Raw genomic sequence first — 26778 nt, 5'->3', positions numbered from 1 at the left:
CTGGACGAACCAGTTCACCTTTTTAGCCTGGTCTCCTTCTGGATTGGTGCTGCCGCCACCACCTGCCAGCTGGGCCTAGAAGAAGGTGAGATTAAGTGCATTGGTCATTGGAAGTCCAAGGTTTTTCTGCGGTATATTCACTAATCAACTTGTACTGTTATTTCTAGGCAGGTGCTGGCAGAGCAGCAGCTCCTGTGTGTGTGTGAATCTGTGGCCATTCCCTGGTCTTTTGGGCCCACAAGCGAGCCTGCACTTCGCCGATCGGCACCCAACTTGGTTTGGGGAAGCACGCCACTATGCAATGGCTTGGGATGGGGGGAATGCTGTGGGGCCAGCTGCTTCCGAGGCTGTGGGAAGAGCTAGCTAGCAGGCCACCTCCAGATATTTTAGTGATTCATTGGGTGAGAATGACGTGGGGAAGCGAACCAGGCTCTCCTTTATTCAGCAAGCCACCTCCAACTTTGCAACCATTTGCCAGTGGGCCTCCAGGATGCACATTGTATGGGCTGACTGACTTCAACGTAGGGTTTGAAGGGGGGTCTTGAGCCCTGCGGGTGTCGAAAGGGCTCAAAAGAAGTTGAACACAGCCATGAGCAGGTATGTCGTCGCTCAGGGGGGCAATTACATCCCACAGCCGGGTATTGTGCAGTTATTGCCTCAACCTTTTCATCCCAACAGGGTGCATTTGTGCACGGTGGGGTGTGATTTCTACCTGGTGAACCTGTGGAGTGGGCTTGCTGCGATCTTGGAGGGAGATGGGGTAGGAAGGCCAAGCTAGGCTGACCTCCCTTTGTGGCAAGTACAGTGCAGGATGGGTGGAGGTGCACAAGGGGTTTGAGGTCGGTGAGCACCCTTGGGCAGTTTGTAAAAAGTGGATTGGACAATCGGTCCCTAGAGGTTTGGCGGCTCAGGGACATAGATTTGCCAGGAAACCTGCTTCAGGGCTTCATATACCTCAAAGGTTGCGAGGCTTGGGGGATGTGAAGCGCTAGGAGTTGCCCTGACCCTGACGGGTTGACAAGGAGGAGGATGAAGCGGACTTATCCCACTTCTATCCTGAGTCAGGGTTTGTTGCCCATTTTGGGGGCACGGGCAAGGACAGCAATGTCCAAAACCGACCTGGTTAGGCTCGCAATGTAGGAGGGTGGAATCTGCTTCACACAGTTTGCTGATTGTACCACGTCAATAAAATTTGGCCCTTTTACCCAAGCCTACTGTGTCTGTGTACTCCTTGGAACTGGAGTAAGTTAGTTAACTAACTACTAACTTCGCACTGCTGCCAGCACCACTGTCACCACATGAAGGAAGCAAGCTGCACCTGTTGGGCCCACCTATCCATGCTCCTGCATCACATGGCTCTGAAACCTGCCACTGAAGCAGAACCTCCACTCTGGCTTCCCCACTGGATGGGTCAGTGGGAAGGGGAAAGAGTCAGAGAAAGAGAAGCTGCTCATGAGAGCAAAGTGTGCTGAGCAAACAAAATGTTCTAGCTGCTTCCCAGAACTTCGGACACAACACATGCAACAAAAGTTGTTTGGTCCCCCAAATAGTCACACGTCCTCTATAAAAGTCCCTAGTTGACAACCCTACATCCCAACATTTGCCTAGAGGAAGATGGAGAATGTTAAACTGCTATCTTTACAATTAAATTCATGCAACACTTTAATTCTGTGACAGCTAGACACCAAGGAACAGGAAAATCATTTCTTCTCATAATGTTTTGGGCCCTGAGGCAAATGTAAACGGTCTGTGGTGCTCAAGCAAGGATTTATAGCCAGTGCTTAACAGAGTGTGGGCTGATTTGTTCAGAATTCTGCTGGATTTTTCTAGGAGATTTATGAAATTGTTTACAGAATTTCAGTCACAAAAGTTAATAGCAACTTTGAATGAAAAGGCTTATTTGTGCCAAAAAATGCCTTATATATCAAGCAACAGAGTGGTGTTAGGGTAATGTGAAGCCAAGTAAAATTAATAAACTGGATTGTAAACATGAGCTATTACTACTTAACACACTCCATTCAGCCAAAGACTCCTAAAGCCTCACAAAGAAAAATGTCAAGCTGCAGAAGCAAAACTGGCAAACAAACTTTGCTAGTTTCAATAAGTGTAGGCAAATGTGGTACAAATGGTGTTTTCTTTAAAACACACACACACCCATACCAACTATTTTCACTTTTGTTGTATGTGCTACTTCTAGAGAATACTTCCAATTCCAGCTGGAGACTAGATGGCATCTAGCAGGGCTTTCTGGCACTATCTGAAGACTGTTAACTTTTCAGCATCATTGCAGACCTTTTTAGTCAGATTTGTTGCTTTTGATGCTGAGATGTTTGGCTGCTTTCCAAAGTGTAACAATTATTGAACTGATTTGATTATTGTTCTTGTTATTGTTGTATGCCCTGATGGTAGGGACATGCAAACAGATTCAACATCGAACATGTTCGATTTCAAACTGGTTCAGTTCAACAGTTCTGGATTCAACCAAACCACCCCGTTTGGTCCGAGCCCAACTGAACCCTCCTGGCCATTTGGGGGGTTTGCAAGTAATTATATATATATATGTACTTACCCACCCTGGGGGCTTCTCTGAGGCAGTTGAGGGGTCCACTGAGGTTCCCCCTCCCCCTGCTGGCCTTCCTCGTGTCAAAACTTGCCTGGTTTGGGTGTTATTTGGCCCTTTCCAGGCCTTGCCCTCATTGCGGCGGTCATTTTGGAGGCTGCTGCACATGCGCAATGGGCCACTGCGTGGCTGGGCCATGATCCAGGCCACACAGAGGCTCACTGTGCATGTGTAGCAGCCTCCAAAATAGACAACACCAGGGGGGAACGGCTCAGAAAGGCCTGAAGAATGCCCAAACTGGACAGTTTTTTGGCATGAGGAAGGCCAGCAGGGGGAGGGGGGACATCAGCAGACACACACCCCCTGCAGCCTTGGAGAAGCCCGCCGAGGGGGTAAGTACTTTTTTTAAAAAAATGACACGAAGCCCCTTGAACCAAACTCAACACGGGAGGGGGTGGGTGTTCAATGGGGAACAAAACCAAACTGGCCAGTCCTGTTCAGGTCCGTTTCTGCCTTGAACCAAACCAGGCCAGCCAGTTTTGTGTACACCCCTACCTGATGGAAGTCATTGGATTGAAGAGTGATTCTAAATAACTGTGCTAAATAAATAAATCCATGGATATAGTTTATGTATAGAATTTACTGTCTTAGGGGGGAAAAACATAGGCCAGGAGATCAATCCACAAACTTGAGTGAGGAATAAAAACGAATGGCTTGAGAGCATTAGTAAACACTCAATCCTGTTCAACTCAGAGCTAAGAGGAACATAACAAGAACACTAGACAATAGTTATTCTCTCATTAGTAAAACACAATCATACATTATGCAGAGAAACCATGAGTGAAAGATACATGGATCAAAAAGATCAGAGGCACATTACTAAAGTAATATTAAATATGATATGCAGTTATACTCACCTTAAACTCAACTTGGCATAAAGATTTTCTATAATCCACCTCTCAGGACCAGGAAAGCAAACTGGAAATGCTTCTTTTACCCATAACTGCTGATGTTTAATAAGCATAAATAATATGGAAGTATAAAAATGGTCAAGGCCAAAACTGGAGGTGTTTTGGCACTTCCAACAAAAATTAAAAACAATGTACATTAGCTAAGAAAGGTTATAACAAAAAGATGCAGCAGACTTCCCAATTACTCTTCTGTCTTTACATAGGGTAAAGTGCCTCGATACAATCTGGTATGCTGCCTCCTCCACTGCCCTTCGTTTACTTGTCAAACATGCTGTCGGTGAGTTGGGCCAAGGAAGACTCCCATGTGATAGCGATGGGGGGGAAACATGAATTTGTTAAAGGCTCTGCTGGAGTCAGGGAAGCTATCAAATGCAACTTTGCTGGAAAGGAGAGCATGCTTTGCTTAAGGTACTAAAATTGTGTCACCATGAGGTTCAGTTCACAGCATGTTCCTACTATTTACTCACCAGCTGCCATTCCAGAAGCCTTTTCCAGTTTGCATCACACCATTGACTTCATAGTAGCAGATATAACTGAAAGGAGGCCAGCACAGCACATCCATCCAGCCACATTGCTAAAGGGATAAGTAGTTTAGCAGCAAGGAGAACAGGAGCTGTGTCACTCTGTATTTCCTAGAGATTTGGACCAGAGGCTGCAAGCTTTTCCCAGCCCCTCTTCTCTCCACTTCCCTGGCTTTCAGAAAAACCCTTATCGTATCCAAACTAAAGCTTAAGAGCACACTCATCATAGAACATGAAACATACTGTTGGCTGCGAAGCAATGGGAGTAGGTCCTGCCAACAATGTAGTTACAAGCCTTGATGGCATGTCTCCATCAGTGATTGTCAACACTCCTGATATGAACCAATTCAGAGTATAAACTTCACTTGGCTATCATGATATGAGGTTTATCTAATACAATGAACCAGATACCACAGTGTTACCTATATACTGAATTCCAGTGAATGTGCACAGGTGATTATTTCTTGCAAAAGAACCAGTCCTTTTCTGAATGTCAGACCAGTCCTGACTTTACATTTGGCATGGATTGGTGGTGAGTTATTTCATGATATTTCATATCATGAAATAGAATTCATTGTTTGAAACAATATTGCACTGTAGGTTTCCCTATCTATAATCTACACCAGAGAGTCTCAAGCATTTCCCCACCTCATGGACCACTTGTTTGGGATCTCAGTGGGCTGTTTAATAAACTTGTTTTTGTTCTGCAAATCAAATGCAAGGCAGTTTACTGATATTCTCAACTGTTCTCCAACCGTTCTGCAGATGACTGGAAGCAATTCCACAGACCAGTTGAAGAACCTGTGATCTAAACCAATGGTAGCTTCTTGTGAGGCTGGGGAAAATCACTGTGTGGGGGCCTCAGCGGCATAATGCAACAGACAGGAAGTGGCTAGGGGTATGCTAAATTCACTAACAGTAGGCTGAATCTAAGAATCTAGAATCTAGATTTTACCTTTGGCAAAAGTATGACCAGCTCTCACTTTCTATTCTGGAACAATGGGCAGCATCCAGACTAAATCTCAGACATGTGGGGCAATATAAAAGTTAGATAGATAGATAGATAGATAGATAGATAGATAGATAGATAGATAGATAGATCAGTCCCATTGAATTTAATGGGACTTGTGCATGACCTCTCTTTCATTTCAGTGGAGCTTAGCCATAACTAACTACTCTGGCTTTAAATTAGTATTTTAAAACCATCTGTATCTCACTGGTAATGTAAAAGTATCATTAGCAGAAGTCAGAAAACTGTATAAGTCACCACCACTCATACATTTAGAATAACCCAGTAATCCATACCTTTAACCCATACCTAGGCACATATTATTAACGTGCTGAAAACTGTCACATTCCAAACACATACTGCTTACATGCTGCACAGCTAGCCATGCACCTAAGAGGGATGCAATCTTACTGGCTTCATGGGAGTCACCTGCACATGGACACTTCAACCAGCAGTTAGGGAGGCTCCATGCATCCTAGCACTGTGCCAGAGCAGCTGTGATTAATTCCCATCATGGAAGTCATACACAGTTACTCTGATATAAGGATATGAGAGCCTTCCCTGCCATTGGTAGGAATGTTCACCATGTGCTGTAGAATCCTAAATAGCCAGCAAGAACACATCGCTCTTAGGGATGTACACGGAACTGATTTTGCATTTTGTTTTGAGCTCAAAACAAAATGCAGACAGCCAAAACGTTTCGTTAAAAAAGAGGTCGACCTGGTTGTTTCAATGAAACGAACCACAAAATGTTTTGAGTGTTTTCGCCATAGAGAACAATGGGGAAACTTGAAACACCTAGGGAAACTGAAGTAGGTTAGGTGGTAAGGCATGATGGGTGCTACCTACCACCCAACCCCCAAAAGAACTGGGGAAGCAGGTGATATTTAACAAATTATAATCCTTTCCCCCAAACCTCCATAGTATTGGAAGCCAGTGCCAGAAAACCAATCAGCCAGGGGAAAACAGGCTTCCAAAATACTGCTTGAAACATCAAAATGTTTCTAATAGAAACAGGATTATTTTGTTCCATGCTCAAAACAGGCCCTTTATTTAAAGGGTGTTTTGTTTCAAGCTTGAAACAAGTCAAAATGGCCCGTTTCCGGTCGAAACATTTCAATGTTGAAATGTTTTGCACATCTCTAATCCCTCTTCGGTGTGCAAACTGTGCGGTATGTAAGCCACTACTATTTAAAATACATGTACTCTTAAAACTACTATTTTGCAGCATGGTACAAAGCAGACCATAACAGCTGAAGGCATTTTAACCTCTTGATTTCCTTCAGCAGCTTGCACATATCAAGATGTTCTGTATACAGAGTACACCTGAAATCCTCCATGACACAAATGAGCAGAACGTTTGCTTCAACAGCTGCAGGAGTCCTCCACACTTAGTTGCATCTTCATTCTCCTCAGACAGGTTTCTGTGGGCAAAATATAACCATGTTTATCCATACAGAGTTGAAAATTTAATAATCAGCAACATGTTCAGTTGTCCTGATAGCCTAGGTACCTCTGTTTAATACATAGCTTTCGTGTAAACATATGCTAGTGTCTTATGCTGTGTCAGACCACTGGTCTATTTAGCTCCATTTTGTCTACTCTGACCAGTAGCAGCTCTCCAATGTCTCAACAACGGTGTGCAAGAAAGTTTCCCCCCTGCATTGTTTTATTTCTGTTATTTAAAAAAATATTTGTTTAGTTATTCATTAAATTCACCTTTTAAAAAGATATTACGGCTCTCCTTTGCGCGTGATGGCCCAGGTTCCAGAGATCCCCGAGTGAGCTCTCCCCCATCCATTTCAGACAGCGCTTGTTGCCTGGCAGCATTTTTTTCTCTTCCCCTCCCTCACTGGTGGAAGAGAAAGGGAAATAAAGGCTGTCTGGCAGCTAACACCCTGCTAACTTGGCAGAGGCACCTTTTTAACATGGCGATTCTCTTTATTTAGCAGTGAGAGAGTAACTGGCCCTATCCACCCCCAGCACAGTACCTCCAGTGATTGTTGCTGGTGTCTATCTTATGTGTTTTGTTTTGTTTTAGATTGTGAGCCCTTTGGGGACAGGGATCCATCTTATTAATTCATTATTTCTCTGTGTAAACCGCTTTGGAAACTTTTGTTGAAAAGCAGTATATAAATATTTGTTGTTGTATTTGTTGTTGTTGTTGTTGAAATGGATGGGGGAAGAGCTCGCTTGGGCTCTCCAGAGCCCAGGCCACACCCCCATGCTCATGATGTCATGCGCACAGGGCATCACTAGAGGGGCCGCTGGGTGGGGCCGGACACAGGCCACTGTTCGGCTGGCTCCACGCCTGCCAATACCAATACAAAAATGGATTATAAGTGCAGATGAAAACATCAAAACAGCAGCAAAAGAAATCCTGATTAATGACACAATTCTGAAAAGGCCCATTGAAATAAAACTGCCTTCACTACCTGACTAAAACCAGGCAGTGAACGGGCTGTGCATGCTTCTCTTTGGGAAGCTCTTCAGACCAGGTTGCCACCATTAAAAAGGCCCTCTCTCAGGCACCCGCCTGCCATATATCCCCTGGTGGGCAGTCAAAAGGGGAGTGGCTAAAGTGAGCAGAATTCTCAAGCAGGAAGATTCTAGGCCATGTAGGGCTTTAAAGTTCAAAAGCAGCATCATGGATTGAACAGCATATCTAATGCTCATTTTATAAGCTCTCTTCAGTGTTGTTGTTGTTTTTTAACAAACACTTGCAGATCATTTTCTGTATTTACTTGGTTATTGATGGAATGTCTCCAAGTGCTTATCACAGTTATTGTTAACATCATGAATCTGTCATTACAATCAAGTTTTGCTACATCAACTCACAAGCTTGCTCTTGTAAATCTGGTGGGTTGTGTGTGTGTTTTTTGGTCTTGTGTGTGTGTGTGTGTGTGTGTGTGTGTGCATATCAGTTTAACCACAGATACTTAATTATGAACCATATATCATTTGCCACTTAACAGTACTTCCCTTCATCCACGCTGTCATTACAAGCAACAACAACAAAAAAGCAGGTCCCAGATCACATAAGTATCTCAGCAACTGTCTCAGGAAACGGGAGTGGATTATTTCTTTTATTTGTAGTACATTCATAATTAAATCGTTTCCTTTAAACTAGTGGTTCTCAAAACATGCCTCTCTAACCAATAATAAAATAATTTGAGCCTCGCTGATTTCAAATAAGACAAAATAAGTCCTTTAAATTATTAAATTTGGTAAATGTTCAGTAAGTAGTAGCACCGTTTGGTAAATTTTCACTGACAGCAAGCATTCATTTCAAGAGCCAGTTTACATATGCTTGGAAAGGGATGCTATGATAGCCCTCTTCATTTGTTGACTGTACCTAGGTGCAGGTGTAATAGCAGCAGGCCAGCAAGTCCTGCACTCCATAGCTCCACCCCCATGCTGGTCACAAGTACCCCCATGCTGGTCACAAGTTCACCTAATTGTGGCCCACAAAACTCCAGTTCCAGGATGTCCCAGGAAGCTCCGCTGCCCAGCTGTGGGCAAAGTGTCACTACATCAGCGAAGTAGCTGTGATTGGCCATGATCTTGAAGGGGGCGTGTCCTCTCTCTGCTAGCTTCCATGGAAAGATGTCAGCTTAACCCTTTTCTCACTCTGCTCCTAGCTACAGTATGTTATCCTAATTAATTTTCTGCAGAGCAATGGATCACAGGACTAATGCTTGGCAGCAGAGGAGGACATCCTCCAGCAGGGCCATCCCTAGGGGGGTGCAGGGCTGGGAGCAAATCACACGAGTCCAGGGCTGTTGCTTTCCTGCCTCCATGAAGTGCAGAGGAGAGGGAAGGGGGTGGTGATGAACACAACATGCAAGGTCCCCTCCTGATTCTCTGCAAAGCAGTTAACTTTTCCTCTCTCTCTTCCTCATGTTCTTCTGGCTATTTGGTTTTGTTTTTTAAGGCGATAACAGCAGAGCACACACTGACAGAGCTGTTCAGTGCTGCCCTTTCCCCCACCCCCTTCGTGTTCTCCCCTTTGTTTACTGCAAGGCAGTAAACTTCTCTCCTCTTTTCCTCATTTGCTCTTATTACTTTTCTCAGTGCCTCTGTACTTCCATGCATGGTCACTCATCCCTTCCCTCGGAGCTCAGTCTGGGTGCGGGGAGAAGTGGGGGGTGACAGCCCCAACACTGCATGAAGTGCAGGAAACACACATGGTGCTTCCTCTCATTCCCTGAGTAGTGGTAGCAGCAGCAAGAGAGAGCAAGCAAGAGGCAGGGCAGGGAGAGAGAGAGAGAGCCCAGACGGTCACGCTCCCCACCCTCACCTCCCTCCCTGCCACTGCAATGCCTAGGTGAGTGAGCAGGAGCTCCGCACTTCTAATTGAAAGAAACACAACGGATATACAAAGAATGATTTTACTTTACTGGGAAACAAAACACTTCACAGTGTCTGGCAGCAGGAATTAGTAGGAGGTTTTTTCTCTTTAAATTTCACAGCAGAACAGGGAAGAGAGGGAAGAATGTGGGAGAGTAGGGCGGGCTGAATCTCCAAAGGGTGGCCGCAGTGCCACCTCTATGGTCGCTGCTGGAATAGGCACAAAACTGTGGTTGTGTCAAGTCAGCAGTCGGGCGTAACGCTTTGGTGGCAAAACCTCAGTCGTTGGCAGCAAACCTTAGGTGTGACCTAAGGTTACAGTAGGAGTTTGGCGAGGCAAACTGGAGGTAACCTTTTACGCTTAATTGCAGTTTCATGCATTTGTACATAATGGAGTTCCAACCTCTGTCCCAATTAACTGTGGTTTTCCTGTTCGTCTGAATCGGCTCACAGGCAGCATGGGGCCAGGGTGAGGGAGCATATCAATGTGGGCAATAGGGCTTGCCAGCAGACTTTGGTAGGCACTGTACTTCCGTACAGCATCCACAGTTTTCTTCACACCTGAGGAGGCTTTTTCTCCCTCTTTCCTTTTGCCTCCATTTTCCTGATTTTATCTCTCTTTCTTCTGAAAATTCCCCCCAGTTTAGACAACCGTATTCTCAGCCCACTCACCATACATACATTTGTACATAGAGAGCCAGTGTAAAATAATGGTTAGTGTCAGACCACACCTAGGTTCAAATCCTTCACTTAGCTTTGAAGCTCATTGGGTGACTTTGAGCCAACCAGGGTATTTGTTAGCCTAAGCTATCTCATAGGAATATTGCAAGGATAACATCAGAAGGAAGAGGACCATGCATTTAACATCAGTTCAAATATTCCATATAAGAGGCCAGTAACGGACTTATACACATTCTAGGGCTGGCATTGTTTTGTTTTGCAAGAGTTTTTTAAATCAAGTATTCAAAACATACTGTATGTTTTAAATTCCTAGAGAAACAATGAACTCAAAGAGAATAATCAGATGTAACTATTAACCAGCAGCATTATATACCACCAGCACTGTATACTGTATTACAATTATTATTGTTGCACAGGAATTATGCTAATTCAACAGCTGTCTTCTAGAAGACTCCAGAATTCAGTATTTCCTAGAAGCATTGGGGAGAAGCAGGCCAGATTGCATGGAAACCCCTCTTCGACACAGCAAATGCAATGGACTGAGTGGGTCCAAGGCACTCTGGGCACTGATTGTTATCTAATGTAATCCTACAGCTATCAAAATATGAACCTTTTCTTTTTACTTGCTCAAGACCATGATGATTTTGTAAACAGTTTAGAAATATTTGTCTCCTTTTATGTTGAAATGCCATGTAGTCTCTGATTTGTTAATAATAAATACATTCTTTTAACTTTATCACTCTGGTTTTAGCCACTTTTTTCCACATCAGTTGCTTTGCTGTACTTATGCTAATTATTATGCTAATAATAAATCATATGGGAGGGAAGCTATAAAACATAATCACAGATTATAGAATTTTGAAGCTGGAAGGGACCTTGGAAGACTTCTAGTCCAGGCATCCCCAATAGATGGCTGTCCAGTGGCTGTCCAGCTGTTGTTTGGTGGGCTCTTCTTAGTGAAGAAGATCACCACTGCATGAAGCAGTCTGTTCCAATGTCAAACAGTTCTTACAGTTAGGATATTCTTCCTAATGCCTAGCCTGAATCTGCTTCCTTCTAATTTCAGCCCATTGATTCTATTCCAGCCCTCAGGAGCAACAAAGAACAAGTCTGCTCCTTCTTCTATGTGGAAGCCCTTCAGATATTTGAAGAGGGCTATCATATCCCTTCTTATTCTCTTCTCCAGCTGAACATAAACCATTAAACCATTCTTCATCGGACTTGGTTTCCAGATCCCTTGCCATCTTTGCTTCCCTTCTCTGAACCCGTTCCAGTTTAACAATGTCCTACTTAAAATGCAGGGCCCAGGACTGGACAAGGATTTAAAGTGTGGTCTGACCAATGCAGAATAAAATGGAATGATTGCTTCTAGAACCTTTTGTTAAGTCACTAAAATACATGTGCAAGGCAACCCTTGGAAGGATTGCTCAGAAGTAATTCTCACTGGCCACCTTCGCACATAACAGGAAACCATGGGCCCAATGGACCTGGGGTCTGCCCCCATTTGCCCCTGCCCCACTCCCAGACAACCTGATCTGGAGTATGTGAGACTGAGGAGCAGGGGACTGGCTGTGCGGGCTTCCACCTTGTCATGAAGGACAGCAGTAGCAGCCAATCAGGGATAGAGAGATGGAGGAGCTTCCTACCCTCAACTCCAGTTCCAAGCAGCAGCAGTCTTCTGATGACACAGTGCCGCTTCCTAACTGGAGTTTTCATTGCTCAACCCAAGACGCAACTGAGGGTTCAAATTAAGGTTTGTGGTCATTAACTTTGGGTTGCTTTTGGAATGAAACCATGGGTTCCCACATTTGGACAACTACAAACCCGAACCTCTGATATGGTTGCCTCTGGTTCGGCGTGATGTCCGAAAGCCGCCACTGTCTTCAATGGGCAGTGAGTAGACAATATTGAGCTAGATGGACTAATAGTCTGACTTAGTTGATAGCAGCTTCCTTCCTGTGTAAGCCCCTTGACCTAACGGAATGGAAAGAGAATCTTAGCCTGCTAGTCCTGACTGGTGTGTTTCATGCCAGTCACGAAGCTCTGTAGGGACTGTGGGCAGAACATCTGGGTCCTCCTACTGCATGCAATGATGCAGCTGAGATGATCTGAGGACATCACAAGTAATTTAAGGTTTGATGATAACATACATGACAAGACAGATGAGTGATTCACAAGCTGGCACCCATTAAAGGTATCTAGACCTTGCTTGTGTAGCAGCTGCAGTTGTGCTAAATTCTTGGGTTGATTAACTTAGGCTCAGATCCCACAATTACTACAGTGTCGAATGTGGAGGTGTCCAGCAACTCCTCTTATGTGGTTAAGCAGGATCAGTTTCAGTTTGTGACTCATGAGGTTGTTGTGGAAGGCCTGATAGTTATTATAAACCTCTGAGGGATCCAAGGCAGGCTTCTTCAGAAGAAGTCTAATGATTGCCTCCTGAAGACGCCTCCTGCCTCTCTCAGAGGTTTATAATAACTGTTATAATAACAGGCCTTCCATGCCAGATAGTATAAGCCATGTCAGACAAGGGTCAAGAGAACAGATGGTAGGCTACACTATTCTAAGCAGCTTGTCCACATCTTTATGAATCACAAACTGAAACTGAACCTGCTTAACCACATAAGAGGAGTTGCTGGACATCTCTGCATCCGACACTGTAGTAATTGTGGGATCTGAGTCTAAGTTAGTCCAAATACGAGATATTTTATCCACACACAAAAACTCATTTAAAACATCACAGCAGGTAACTGATGGTTCCAAATTCCAAAGGGAGGAGGGCATGTACTAGCCCTCTCACAAACCTGAACAAGTCCACTGGATATAAGCTTACGGATGCAATATGGGCAGCAAAGAATCATTTATTTGCTGCACATATCGCCTGAGCATAGATCTTCAAATGCACTCTATGTTGTAATCTGTCAAATTCAAGTAGGGTCTTTCTTCACTTGAGCTCTATTTGTCTACCTTGCCGCTTCAACTCCTGTAGTTCTTCCATATAGCAAGGGGCCAGTTTTGAAGTAGGTTGGAGAGGACGCTTAAGAACAATAATGTCTACTGCTCTGGTGAGTTTGCTGTTCCAGTTCTCCACCAGGGCATCAACAGAATCACCAGTACCGCCAACACTAAATCCTTCCAAGGCTTCTTGGAATCCAGTTGGATCCAATAACCTTGAGTGGACCATCCTAATAGGCTCCTCACACTTGCAGAGGTGGGATGTGGTTGTGAGTCCAACCTTAACCAGATTGTGGTCCATAGATGACAATGGGGAAATCACAGGAGTCCCCACTCACGGAACACCACCCTGATCAGAGTAAGAGACCAGATCAAGCATGTGACCAGCAAAGTGCATCATTTCTGAGACTGCTAGGGATAGGCCCATAGTTGTCATAGCCATATAACTTCTGATCCATCTTGGATAAATTGGTCCCAAAGTGAACACTCAAGTTCCCCACCACCACAAGCCTGGGAGACTCCAATGTCAAGCCTGAGACAAAGTCTCGCAGCTCAGTTAGGGACACTGTTGGACAGCAGGGTTATTGGTCCACCAACAAAAGTCCTAGTCTATCTCTGGTCCCCAATCTTAAGAACACACATTCAATATGGTCATATATTTGGACAGAGATCCTTGCAAGGGAGATGTTGTTCTTATAGACCACAGTCACTCTACCTCCCCACCCACATCCTCTCACCTGCTCCTCAATAGAGTAACCTGGAGGGAGAAGCTGGAACTAGAGTGGACTACCAGCCTCCCACAACCAAGTTTCTGTGATACATACCATGTTGGCCCTTTCTTCCATAATCAGATCACGGATGATTTCTGATATATTCTGGACCAACCTGTCATTACAATGGGGCAAGGGGAGGCTCTCTAGGTGATTGGCACTGCTCCCAAAGGTCAAAGAGCTGGTAGGACAGCCGGAAGGGGAAACAGCTAGTCAATACGACACTCTATAGATGCGAAAGCTGGACTTTGAATAAGCAAGACAGAAAAAGCATTGACGCTTTTGAACTTTGGTGCTAGAGATGACTTTTGAGGATACCATGGAAAGCCAGGAAAACAAACCAATGGCTCATAGAACAAATCAATCCAGAATTTTCACTTGAGCCACAAATGACCAGGCTCAAACTATCATACTTTGGACACATTATGCGAAAACCCAGCACCCTTGAGAAATCCATAACGCTGGAAAAGGATGAAGGAAAGAGAAGAAGAGGACGACCAACAGTAAAGTGGATGGACTCGATTACAACAGCAATGAATGCACCACTGACAGACCTTAAAGGCCAAGTTGAAGACAGATCTTCCTGGAGAAAATCTATCTATGTGGTTGCTAGGAATTGATACCGACTTGACAGCACTTAATCAATCAATCAGTCAATCAATCAATCAATAACAGCCTGCTGACCTGCCAATGTTACAGTACTTCTTCTTTTGCCTGTAACCACCAGAATAGCCACCCCATAATCAGTGGACACGCCCCCTTTCTCCCCATTTCCAGACAAGATGGAAGGGAAAATAGCTAGTCGATTTCTGATTTCCCTTCCCCTTAAACAGCCTATCCATGTGGAAGAAACATCAATAACCTGTACTACGCTGATGACACCACTCTGATAGCTGAGAATGCGGATGATCTGCAAGCTCTAGTAATGAAAGCCTAGACACATTATGAACCAATCTCACCTAAGACTTAAAACAGAAGCTTTCTAAACAGCTGCCCCAACTTTTAAATCAGCCATAACACTGTAGCATAAAACAAAACATAAAATACCCACTCACCACTACCACACAATCAGAACACACACCCATGTAAATTCTTGGGCAAGGGGGACTGACCCTCGCAACCCCCTTTTTGGTTGCCCCCACTGGTGGTGGCCCCACCACCACAGGCAGCATTCCTGTGTAGGCCCAAAATTGGCTAGTCTGGGCAGGTGTTATTTAGGAACTGCCAATGCCTACACACCACGGGCCTGTCCTGCACAAACTCCCCACAAAGCAGCAGCAGCCACCATCCCACAAGTCACCCCCAAGACAGACAGATGGCAGGCAGGCAGGCAGGCAGACGGCAATGCAGGCTCTCACCCTGAGCCATCTGGGAAGTAGGTGGTCGCTTCCTCTCCTGCAGGGCTTCTGGCAAGCTGAGGCCACAGGCAGTGTTCCTATATAGGCCCAGAGTTGGCTAGTCTGGGCAGGTGGTATTTAGGAACTGCTGACTCACCCCAAACTATAGTCCTGCACAAACTCCCTACAAAGCAGCAGCAGCAGCCACAGTCCCTCCCACAGGTCACTCTCGAGACAGGCAGCAGGCAACAGCAGACAGACAGCTCTGAAGGCTCTCACCCTGAGATGTCTGGGAAGTAGATGGTCTCTTCCTCTCCTGCAGGGCTTCTGGTTGTTAGTTTTCTGGTACTGTTCTACATAGTACTATGTACTGTATGTACTACTATGTACTACAAGAAAATCGTTTCTTTGGGGAATTGAGAGGGAGGAGAACCTTGACCTTTCAATTTCATTAGATGACCCCTGTGCAGATCAGTAGCAGATCAGCTTCAGCACAGTGAGGGAGAGAAGTAAGATAATTAAGAAAGCAGTGGAGTGCTGCCTTAATGGTAAGCACTATGATAAATGAATGCAAAAAAACCCTAGAAGGGATCAGAGCCGAGAGCTGAAACACAGAATGTAGCAGAGAAAGACAGTTTTAACAGAGGCATGATGAATTGACTGGAGAGAAAAGAAATAACAGGAGGAAAAACCAGTGTGGAGGAGGTTATAGTCATCAATAGGAGAGATGACCAAAGCCTGGAGGAGGGTTTTAGTAACAGGTTAGGAGGGGTGGGGGGGTGAAGCAAGGAAGAGAAAGAAATTCAGAAGCAGCAGCAGCTTGTGCTGTACCAGTAAAGGCCTGTGTCATGACTCATCCCCAAGCCAGAGGAGGAGGGGGGAGTTCACTGGGTTGAATCCTTGAGCTAAGGGGTTCAAAGCAGGCTGTCACCATCCACTTTATTCTGATGTGGGGAAACCCACTCTCCACATAAGGTTCCTGGGTGTGTGTGTGTGTGTGTGTAAAATGGCAAAACCCTCCCCAAAGGGGCTGAGCACTCCTAGGCCTTCGGAGGCGTGTGACTAAGGCAAAACCAAATGAAAAATAGCACACTCAAACAAGGGTTTATTATTAGATTTCAATAAAAGGTATGCAATATGAACAATTAGAGAGTGTTCCTTAACTTGGGCAACACAATACAGAAAAGAAAAATAACTTTCCTAACGCATCTCGCTATACTGGTCCTTACTACTCACAGGCTGCGGCCTTCCCAAACCTCCAGCAGCTCATCCAGCTGCTTTCTCAGGGCCCTCCTGGGACAGACTGACTAGCAGAACAGAACACCTCCGCTCCAGGAGGTGGTTGTGTGTATAGTTCCCACCCAGCCCTCTGGATTGATGCTTCTGCTTTGAATTTCCTGGAATTTTTACCTTATTAGGAAAGGCCCGCCCTCCCAGCAGTCGCTCTAGTGAGGCCTAGTCCTCCCTCATAGCCCGGAAGTGCTTGTTTGCTTCACTACAGTCTGGTGTTTGCTTATTGACTGATCGCATGTTTAGGCCACTTTTCACCCAAGCCATGCAGTGTACAACATAACAGAATAAATTCAGCAATGAAAGTACAAAAAGCAAGCACAGTAGAACAGATTGGTCTAAAAACTCCTAGCCTTAGGCATGTGATGGAGCAAACATGTCCTGACCAGCTCCTGGAAAATCAGGAGGGATGAGGTCTCTTGGGGAAAGGAGCTCCAAATCGTGGCTACTGAGAAGGCTCACCACCACAGGTGAACTGTACCGAAAAATCAATAGGATTGGATTGCCATTCAATGATCGCCATTTATTGATCGCCATCAAACAGTTCTTACAGTTTTATAACCAGTAAAATTTTACAGTTTTATAACCAGTAAAATAATGTTAATTGACCATCAAATACTTGAGAGTGGTCAAAGATGCCCTTGTAAATAGCAGTCTATCCTTTTTAATTGGATGAATGGGTCATCTGCTAGCAATGGAAGGATGAAGGCCATTTGCTCTTCAGCCCTACAGAAGTCAGGATCATGGAAACACACCCCATAGTAACAGGTGGTTGCTGCACCACAACTTTCTCAAGAGAAGTTTCCTCTCTCTAGGCTTCTCCATTCTTGAAGAAGCTCCATTCCAGGCTTCTCCAAGTCACATAACCTAGCTGCAGGCCATATGCTGTAAATGCAGACATCTCTGTGTAGGAACTGGACATGGGGGTCAGGAGGAAGCCTATTTCCTTCAATATACAAAAGTACTTATCATAGTGATACAGATAATAAATGCCCCATCAGTTCTACCAAGTCCTTACATTCATGGTGTGGGGCAGAGTTTCCATGTGACCCAACATATTGTTCCTTAAAGATTCTGACAGATGACTGGAATAATCTAGAAACTAATTGATTCTGAAATTTAGCATAATTCCTGGATAAAAATAACAATGAAAATATATAGTATTGATGATTCCTTTTAATTCTGATGCAGAATCCCCTTCCTGAAAAGAAATTAAGTTAGATGAACCATTTTGCTCAAGATAGCCATTTTGAATTTAAGGCATTGCACTTTCGGGGGAGAGAGAGAAAACCCTAAAGAATAGTTTTTTAAAACTCTTCTCTTTCTAAAGTCATGTTTCATTTCTGCAGTGTAAAGAGAAATCTCTTGCCAAAACCACCAGTCAGGAATACATTGGCAAAGATCAGTCCTACACTTTGGGAGAAATGTGATATAAGGAAGCAACAGAATGAAGCTAATTAATGGAAATTCAGGGTTTTTTTGCTGCAGTGATTTAAGCTTTTGCTGAATTTGAGGTTTTCCGTCAAAGCTCTATGGGTCAGAGATTTAGATAAATTAAAGATATAAATCAGCTGGAAGCTGGTTTATAAATAAAATCTTTGTATCCCTCTTTATTTTATGGTTTCAGCTATCGTGTTAAGACAATTTCTTCCTTGGGATTTCTGTCTGCCTGCTTCATCTCTTCCTAGAACTCATAACTCCTCAGCACAGCAAATCATGATGTTGATGGAACCCATGTTACCTGCCTGCTAACTGCCTGAAGCGTCGACATTCTGATATCACACACTAGCTCCCAGGAGAGTTCCCCTTGACAAGGCTTTTCCCACCACTAGAAGTCATCTTCCCTCCCAAGAGGTTCAAGCAGTCATTGCTCCTGATCTGAATGCTGCTGCTGCTGGATATTTGCCAGAGAAACATCTGATGCAGAGCAGTGCTGCAGTTAAGTGCAGCGGTATATTGTGTAAGTGACTGAACTGCTTAAACATATAAATCTCAGAATAAAATGCCTTGATTGATAAGGTTTTCAGGAAACATCTGTGCAAAGATGAGTAAGTTTATTCAGAGCTCTCCAGGGAGACCATAAGCTACCCCTTAAAATGAACTAACATACAGTGCCAGTCTTGCCAATGGTGTTATGTTTGGCACAGTTGCATCATAAATGTGCCTTACCACTGGGGGGCTGTTGCGCAGTGGTCATTAGAGCTGACAGACTGGTTGGAGGAGGTATAAAATTAAATACTGTAAGACTGCAGATGTGACTAACAACCTTCTTAAAACATTTAACCGGCTTTGAGGCATGGTGAAGAAAGCACGCTGTCAACAGCGCATCTGTTCCTCGCTGTTTGCTTGTTAAATAGGAAACACAATTTGGAGAGCAATTGCACGGGCAGAGTGGTTGTATGCTGGCATAAAAGCATCATTCAGAATAGCAATAACCCACCAATCAGCGCAGAAGAACATCTGCAACTGCAACATGAGCTTCCTGTTGTGTCTAAAGACAGCTCTGCTTATGGCAGCGATTTTCAAACTTTCTACCTTCCGGGAGCCCTTGCCACCTCCGATTTCCCAAGGAACCCAAGGATTTCTAGGTGTATTCTGGAGCACAGTGTCCATTCATATAGGACTATGGTGAGGCCCAAGAAGGTTAGCACCCTGTGTGAACTTTGTGGATGCTGTAGAATATTCCTGTGTGCTGCAAAGGACTCCGTTCATGCAAGGTGCTTTTAGCCCTTCTTACTGGGCCTCACTATGGTCCCATGTGAGCCACAAGTTCACATGGGACTGTGAGCAAACTGCAAGTGTGACCTAGAATGCCCCCAGAATTACCTGGGCAAGTGTGATAGTGATGGGCAAGCTTTTTAATATGGAAAGATGTCCACTATGCAATTGCTTTTCTATGAGGAAGCTCTGGTACATTTCACTGGTCTAAGGGGCTGGTATTGTGTTGGCCTATGGCTTGGAAAGTGTGTATAAGGGACTTTGTCATGCAGAGGTGATACACTAAACAATAAATGAAAAGATGCAAGGGATTTTTTCCCCTTACATTAAACATTATGTATCGTTCTCGATCAGGATGTTGAAGTGGGCCCCTTGCACTCTTGTGACTGATTATTTGAGCTGATCTTTTGTTCTCAGTGCGACTAAAGCACAAGCTGAAAAGTACCTAAACACTCATTTTGTCTCATTTGGGGTCTTTGCCCAGTAGAGGACATTGTGAGGTTTGAAAGGATGGAGAACTGATTTAAACTAGAGATTGTCCAGCATTGCTCTGGTCATAGATTTGGTCACTGCTATACAATACACAATAATGGCCAAACTACATCAGTCATGAATAGTGCAGAGAAGCTTGAATCTATAAATAATCAGAGAGGGAACCACTGATTAATGGCAGCTCTTTAAGCTAATTAAGTGGCCGTTTCACTGACTCAAGTTGCTCTTCAACCTTTTTGGCTGGCCAGGCACAGAAAGTGGGGTGTGTGTGTGTATGTTAGGATAACTCTAGAAATAACACAAGGCAGGGTGAAAACAAGTTGTTTGAGCTGATCCACAACTTCAGTGGATCACTGACGTATCTGCAGAAGTATGTTGGTGTGTTCCCAACTCTGGCCTTAGATTAACACTACCTAGGGTCATTTTCACATGTCTCCCCAAGGATTTCAGAGGGATAGTGGGATAACATTCGACATAGTTCAACATATAGAATTGGTGCATATCTCAGATGTACAGCCGGTATTACATCCTGACACAGGGAGAAAGATAACACACACTCATTCTAAAATTGCACCATAGCTATTATGCATGCTATTGCTATGGGACTGGAAGCCCTGAAGATATTGCAATGTAGGGTTCCCTAAAATCTTCAGCTTCTTCCTGTTGCCTCTCTACCTGAACAGTGTGGTGCAAGTGTTTTTCTTTTGCGCCGATTACATGGGCCCAAGGCAATCTCTGGTCCTGCTCAATGTGAATGATAACCCTTCAATTTCATTGCATAGTGGACTGCTGTCATAGGATCAGGCTATTTGAGAGTTAATAGTTAATAGAATCTTTCTTCTTTAGAAAAGCAAAGTAAAGTCTTGTTTCCCAAGTTTCGCAATGAAGCCTGCTTCTCAAACATGTTTGGTGATTAATTTTTAATCCTCAGCTGATAAAGTCCTGCACACACAATAATGTTAACATTAAGATCCTACTCATTTTAAGCCATTAATCTGAAGCTTCTCATTTGTACTAGCAGGCTTTTTGTGTCTATGAAAAGAACAGTGAACAATAGCCAAAAAGTCTGCCTAAACAAGGCAGATATTGAAAAGGACAATACCCAAATGAAGAAAAAAAATCTTGTATTTGTATACTTATTTATTAAAGGAATGCATGTGAGGGTTTTTTTTGTTGTAACGTACTAAAGAAGGCACTTTGGTATTAGCATTCAATCTTAAAAAAAGCAAATTCATTCTAGCCACAAAAAGGCATTAGTTCTGTTGCATAAAAGCAAATATTTGTTTTTTACTTTGTGTATATTAAGAGGCTTTAAAAAGCAATTGTAAGACTTATGGCTTTTCATAGTTTGGATCAGATGAGAAAGTGATAAAAGAAGCCATTTTTATTAATAATTTACAATGGAGTGTTATTTATAGCCTGCCCAGTAAGCAGGCATAGTGAAGGTCCACAACAATAAACAAATCATTAGAAGCCATGGAATTGTAAAGAGTTTAAATTTACAGTTAATTGTGTGCAAACAGTATGTAGGCCATTAAGCAAACTTTTTTTTAAAAAAAAAAGAATGCATTGCTCCTGCTAAAAGGACATGTGCACCAATTCAGAGTTCTGGTCCCAATTATCTGCAGACTGTACCTGTCGCACCCCTGGAACTGAACCTCCAACAGATTCTACCTGTGCTTCCTTGTAATGTGCCTCACACTTTGAGAAATGTTAAGACAGAACAATAGGTCCATAAGTGTTGTCAAGCCAAGCCCTCCTACTACATAAAGAAAATGGTATGCAAACCTTTCTGAAATATTTCTATTTTAACCCAGCAATACATCCCTCCCAGTGGCTGTTGCTGGTATGTCCTTTGTGTTTCAGTTTAAATAGTACGTCCCTTTGGGAAGGGGACCATTTTCTCTGTCCCAGGGACAAAGACGGGAACCAGTTCCTTTTATGAATATATTTTTCTGAAAAGTGATACATGACGACGACTACTACTAATAATAATGATAACAGTGCCATCCAAACTAATGCTGCACCAATGTGTCAGCATTTTCTGCTGCCTAACAAGGGAAGGTGATTTTTGCCAATCTCCCCTTCACCTTGCAACAGCCTATGCCTCCTGAAATTGTGCCCGTGAGGGACCTGCAGCACGTAGGTACTTCATAAATTTGAACCTCATACTATTTTTCTTCTTATTGTTAGCCCACATTCTCCACAGCCTTATGAGGGTGGAGTAAGAGCTCCACCTGTGCAGGGAGTCAGGACATTAGCTGCACGGCAGCACTGCTCCATGGCCCAGTGGAGCACATGGGGAGCGGGATTAGAGAGCCATTTTTGCTCCCTACAGAAGCCTGTGTGTCCCTCCAGGAATATATTCGGGAGGGACACACAGCAAAAATGGCTTCCCAAACCCCTTCCTCGCACAGGGCTGTAGATCAGTGTTGCGGTACAGCTAGTGTCCTGGCTCCCTGTGAGGGCGGATATCTTGCTCCATCCTTGTAAAGCTGCAGAGGATGTGGACCGCTATTATTACTATTTCAAGAAAGATGGGGAGACTGTGGTTATAAGTAAACTTGGAAAAGAATATTCATTCTCCTGCATTATTTAGAATGGGAGAGAATATTTCAGAGAATTATTCTACCCATTCTATTACATGCATTGGAGAATATTTTTTTACAATTCTATTTATATGGCCAATGGTCCACATCACTACCTGACAGCACATCAGTTTGAAGGATCACAACAGCATCATCCCCACTTTAAAAATGGGGAGGAAATGCACTGCAATTCTGCCTCTAACTAAGGCTGTCATAAAACAAATATGGAATGATTTACAGAACCAAGCAGTACATCATGGCTTGATCACAAATTGGCTGCCCGTCAATGTATAACCAAGTTGCAGGTTCCAGGAAGCAGCCCAGCATGAGCAAAGTGGCATCAGCTCTCTCTAGCTCTCTCTTTTCATCCATAAAGATTTTACATCCTTGATTTCACATCTTTTTTATTATTATTTATTGTTAAATTTATATACCACCTTTCATTAAACTAATCCCAAGGCAGTTTACAGCAGAATTTAAAACAAGATTATAAATATGACACAATTAAAATATAAGCTAAAAATATAAAAACAAATCTGATTAAAAATTTAAAAACATAAGCATAAAAACAGTTCAAAATACAAAGAGCAGCAGCAGAGACAATCATATAAAAGCCTTGGTAAAAAGCCAGGATTTAACATGCTTTCTAAAAGCTGTGAATGGAGACTGAGGACTTAATAGCCTCTGGGAGAGTGTTCCAGAGTCTTGGGGCAGCAACAGAGAAGGCCCTGTCCTGCGTGCATGACAAGCGAGCCTCCCTCATTGTTGGCACCTGGAGCAGAGCCCCCTCAGATGACCTTGTCAAGCGGGCAGCAACCCTTAGGAGAAGGCGGTCCCTCAGATATCCCGGGCCCAAACCGTTAAGGGCTTTAAAGGTAAAAACCCGCACCTTGAATTGGACCCGGAAACAAACTGGTAGCCAGTGCAGCTCTTTCAAAATTGGTGTGATGTGCTCCCACCGGGCAGCTCCCTAGCAGCTATATTTTGCACTAGTTGCAGATTCCGGATATTCTTCAAAGGCAGCCCCACGTAGAGCGTGTTACAGTAATCGAGCTGTGATCTTGGTTTCACAAACTGCTTTTGTCCTGTTTGCAGACTTGCATGTTTATCACTTGATTGCCGCTCTGTCAAATTGTGACTTGGGCTGCTGTTACAAATTAAATACCATGGATCACCTCAAACACAGTATATGCCTGTGGACACCGTTCAAATATTCAGCTGCAAATCATAATGTCACTTAACCAAGCAATGAACAATCTAATGATGTATATACCTGTATAAATCTACCCTCTGTAAGAATTCCTTCAGTTTCCTGCCCTTCCAAAAGGTGCAGACATGAAAGTTCTTCTCACGATCAGTGAGAAGAGCTTCTGGCGGATCTGCAGGGAGAGCAGGCTTAGCCTGCTGTCCCCATAGATGATCTTGCCTGCAGCCCTGGGCGGCCAGATAGGCAGCCCACACAACTACCAGCTCTGTCACGGAGCTGGAGGGGGCTGTGGGGATCAGGGGCTGTGTGGCCCCCGGAAATTCCAGGATGCCCTGTGCGAGCATGTGGGTCATTCTGGAGAGAGCCCCAAGGCTGGGAGGCTGGTTGCAGCCTCCCGGTCAGGGGTCTAATCATGTGTTGTTGCGTGCTGCGGCAGCATACAAGCAAAAAATGAGGTTAAAGGAGCACTAGTTCTGTTAACCTCGTTTAAGGGGAGAGGGAATTAGGTGGGCTAGCTGCCTTGGAACCCCCGGGCTCGCCTGCTATCCCAGTGGTTCCCACAATCAGTAGAAAGCGGGTTAAGGGAGCCTAGCCAGCTTTCTACGGATCATGGGAATAGCTTCATAGTCTCACAAATTAGGTTGGAGTAGTGGTGGAACTCCTGACCCAGCCATGCAAATGGCCAGGGCATATGCACGGCGGCCTCCAAAATGCCCATGGCGAGGGCCCAAAATGACTGGAAAATAGGCCAATTTGGCCCAGAGAAGACTGGGGTGAGGGCGAACCTCAAGAGACACAAACACGCCCACGACCACAGCAGCACACCCCCCCACCCGAGGCTGCCGGCTGGTAAGCTTAAAATACGAATACGATTTTAAAAAACAAAAACCTTTAGAACCCCGAACTGGGCCTGGGTGTGTGTGTGTGTGTGTGTGTGGAGGAGCTGGGTCAAAGCCAAAGCCAAACCAGGCCCAGCCTGGCTCGAGGGCAAGCCCTTGAGCTGGTCCAATTCAATGGTGAACTGGCTCGACCTTGAGCCAGTTCACACATCCCTACTTCAGAGGCTATGCACGATGGATGGGCTGAGGGGCTGAGCACTAAGCCATTGGGTTCAAACTAGGAGAAAAATAATATTTTAATTAAAAAATTGCAAATGATCATTATTCTAAGGTGTTGAGCTTTTTAAATTATAAACCCTATGCAGAATTGTGTCCAGATGCAGGCTAAGTAATCCTTTATAATCACAGCTCATCATTACTAAGTAGATTAATAGATGACTTTATGTAAAGGACACAGCCTAAGTTTTCTGATAGATTTTAAGAATGCAGAGATATTGGAGGCAGGCAGCATTATGTAGTGGATTGTTGGGAGATTAAGGCAGGGTATTTTTTAATTTTTTTTACTATACTACTGAACCATAGTAAAATCTGATGTATGGCAGTGTGACAGGGAAAGGGGCAACTTCTTCAGTCTGGATGTTGAGGGGAAAATTAGGAACTATTTCAGGGGATCTTTCAGGAGAGCCCTTAAAACCTCTCTGTTTGGCCTGGCCTTCCAGGATTTTTAAACTGCTGTAAACTGTTTTAAATTGTTTTAAATGTTTGCCCTGGTTTTCCAGGGTTTTTATCTGGTTGAATGTTTAATTGGTTTTATTCTGTTTTTATAGTTTTGATTTTAATTGTTAACTGCTTTTAATTGCCTTTATTCTGTTGTAAACTGCCCTGAGCCATTTTGGAAGGGCGGTATACAAATCGAATGGATGAATGAATGAATGAATGAAGTGTTCCTCTCCAATTCCTTACTCAACCACATATCCTTAAAATAAGCAGCAGACGCAATGCAGTGCCAGCTAGCTCCCAATCTTCTGCCTTTTTATTCTTCTTCTCGCCCTCTAGAGACTCTTATCGAAGCAGAAATGGTGCAGGAGATGGGATCTGGGGGTCTCTACCAATGCTGTTGTACCACATTTGTACAGATCACCTGCATCACCGCATACCAGCCAGCAGTGGAGAGAGATGAACTTGTTCAAAAGCTAGATATCATCACTATTACACTGCTGTAGTCCCGAATAAGGTTGTAGTCATGGGGATTTTATATGAATAAAAGCCACCAGTAATTGTGACATTAATTATCATATACCAGTAAACATCAATTAACATATGAATATTTATTTGGTTATTTTAAATTTCCATCCTACTCCTAGGCTCAATGTTGGTAACAACCATTTAAAAAAACATAAAATAAAAACATATTAAAATGCAGATAAAAACATATTGAAACATCCCCACACTTCTCCTTAATTGCATTCACATAATGGATGGCTTCAGGAAAATGCCCAGGCTTGGACTTTAGTGGATCTAAGGATGCCCTTGGAGATCTCCAAGAATCATCTTCAAGATTATTCTTGGAGATCAAGAATACTTCTTTACCATCAACATGAATACCATCATGGTTTTCATTCAATATATGAAGGGTAATATCAGAAAAAGCATTTGTGCCAGACTGTAGCAGTAATGATGGAATGTACACAAGTTAATGAGTATGTACAGGGCCTGGGGTGGCCAACCTGAGGATCTCCAGGTGTTCTTGGACTACAACTCCCATCATCCCCTGCCACAATATAATGAGCTGGGGATGGTGGTGGTAGTCCAACAGCTGGAGAGCCTCAGGTTGGCCACTCTTGTCATGAACAGATAGGTATGACACTGCTAATTGACTAAGGGCCAAGTAAAAAATGTGGCAAGTTGACCACATTTCCCCCTATGTGATCCTTGCTGAGTACGGGGCTGCAGGGTTGCACTGTTAGGATTTACTGCAAACATGGACATTTTATTTTATTTTTATTTATTTATTTAACAAATTTTTGTACCACCCAAAACTTACGTCTCAGAGCTAATCCATGGGCTCTGGGACTTACGTCTGAGAGCTAATCCATGTCGTGTTTCATGGTTCATCCACCATGTAATTGCATACCTCAAGGAGGCTCTAGGAGTGGGGGGAGCAGCAGCCTAAAGAGTGTCTAGGGGTTTTTTTTCCACACATACCATAGCTAAGTGACTTCACTAATGCACATTCTCTTGGATAGGGGAATATTAAGTCAACAGTATTACACACTCCCCACTTCCCTCAACCCTGAAAGGTTCCAGAGGAGTGCTACCTGGTTTTAGTTTCCTTTAGATGTGTAAGAGTACTTACAGTGCTTTTGTAATATTTGCAAATATACAACAGAGCATAAGTGAAGAGGCCTATGCTAGAACATAACAGACATGCTACCCCACTTCAAATCCCAGAGAGAAGCCTCGTATCTAGGGTTGTCAACTAGGGCCTTT

General features: G+C 43.8%; 2 long non-coding RNA genes across 3 annotated transcripts; one reads left to right on the top strand and one right to left on the bottom strand.

Annotated features, from left to right (window-relative positions):
- On the bottom strand, positions 1-16614 carry LOC128342199 (uncharacterized). Its single transcript, XR_008314833.1, has 4 exons — positions 16391-16614; positions 6331-6485; positions 3478-3563; positions 1-75 (listed from the first exon to the last, which is right to left on the bottom strand). It is a non-coding gene; the product is annotated as an uncharacterized LOC128342199 (long non-coding RNA).
- LOC128342198 (uncharacterized) lies at positions 15274-21131 on the top strand. 2 transcript variants are annotated; one of them, XR_008314831.1, is made up of 2 exons: positions 15274-15702; positions 18072-21131. It is a non-coding gene; the product is annotated as an uncharacterized LOC128342198 (long non-coding RNA). The 2 variants fall into 2 exon arrangements; XR_008314832.1 differs by lacking the exon at positions 15274-15702 and adding an exon at positions 16300-16914.
- The last annotated feature ends 5647 nt before the right edge of the window (positions 21132-26778 follow it).

The sequence above is a fragment of the Hemicordylus capensis genome, chromosome 2 (genome assembly GCF_027244095.1).
Source record: "Hemicordylus capensis ecotype Gifberg chromosome 2, rHemCap1.1.pri, whole genome shotgun sequence".
In the NCBI taxonomy this organism is placed as follows: domain Eukaryota; kingdom Metazoa; phylum Chordata; class Lepidosauria; order Squamata; family Cordylidae; genus Hemicordylus; species Hemicordylus capensis.
Note: the sequence above shows the minus strand (reverse complement) of the source record. Positions and strands in the feature narration are given on the sequence as shown.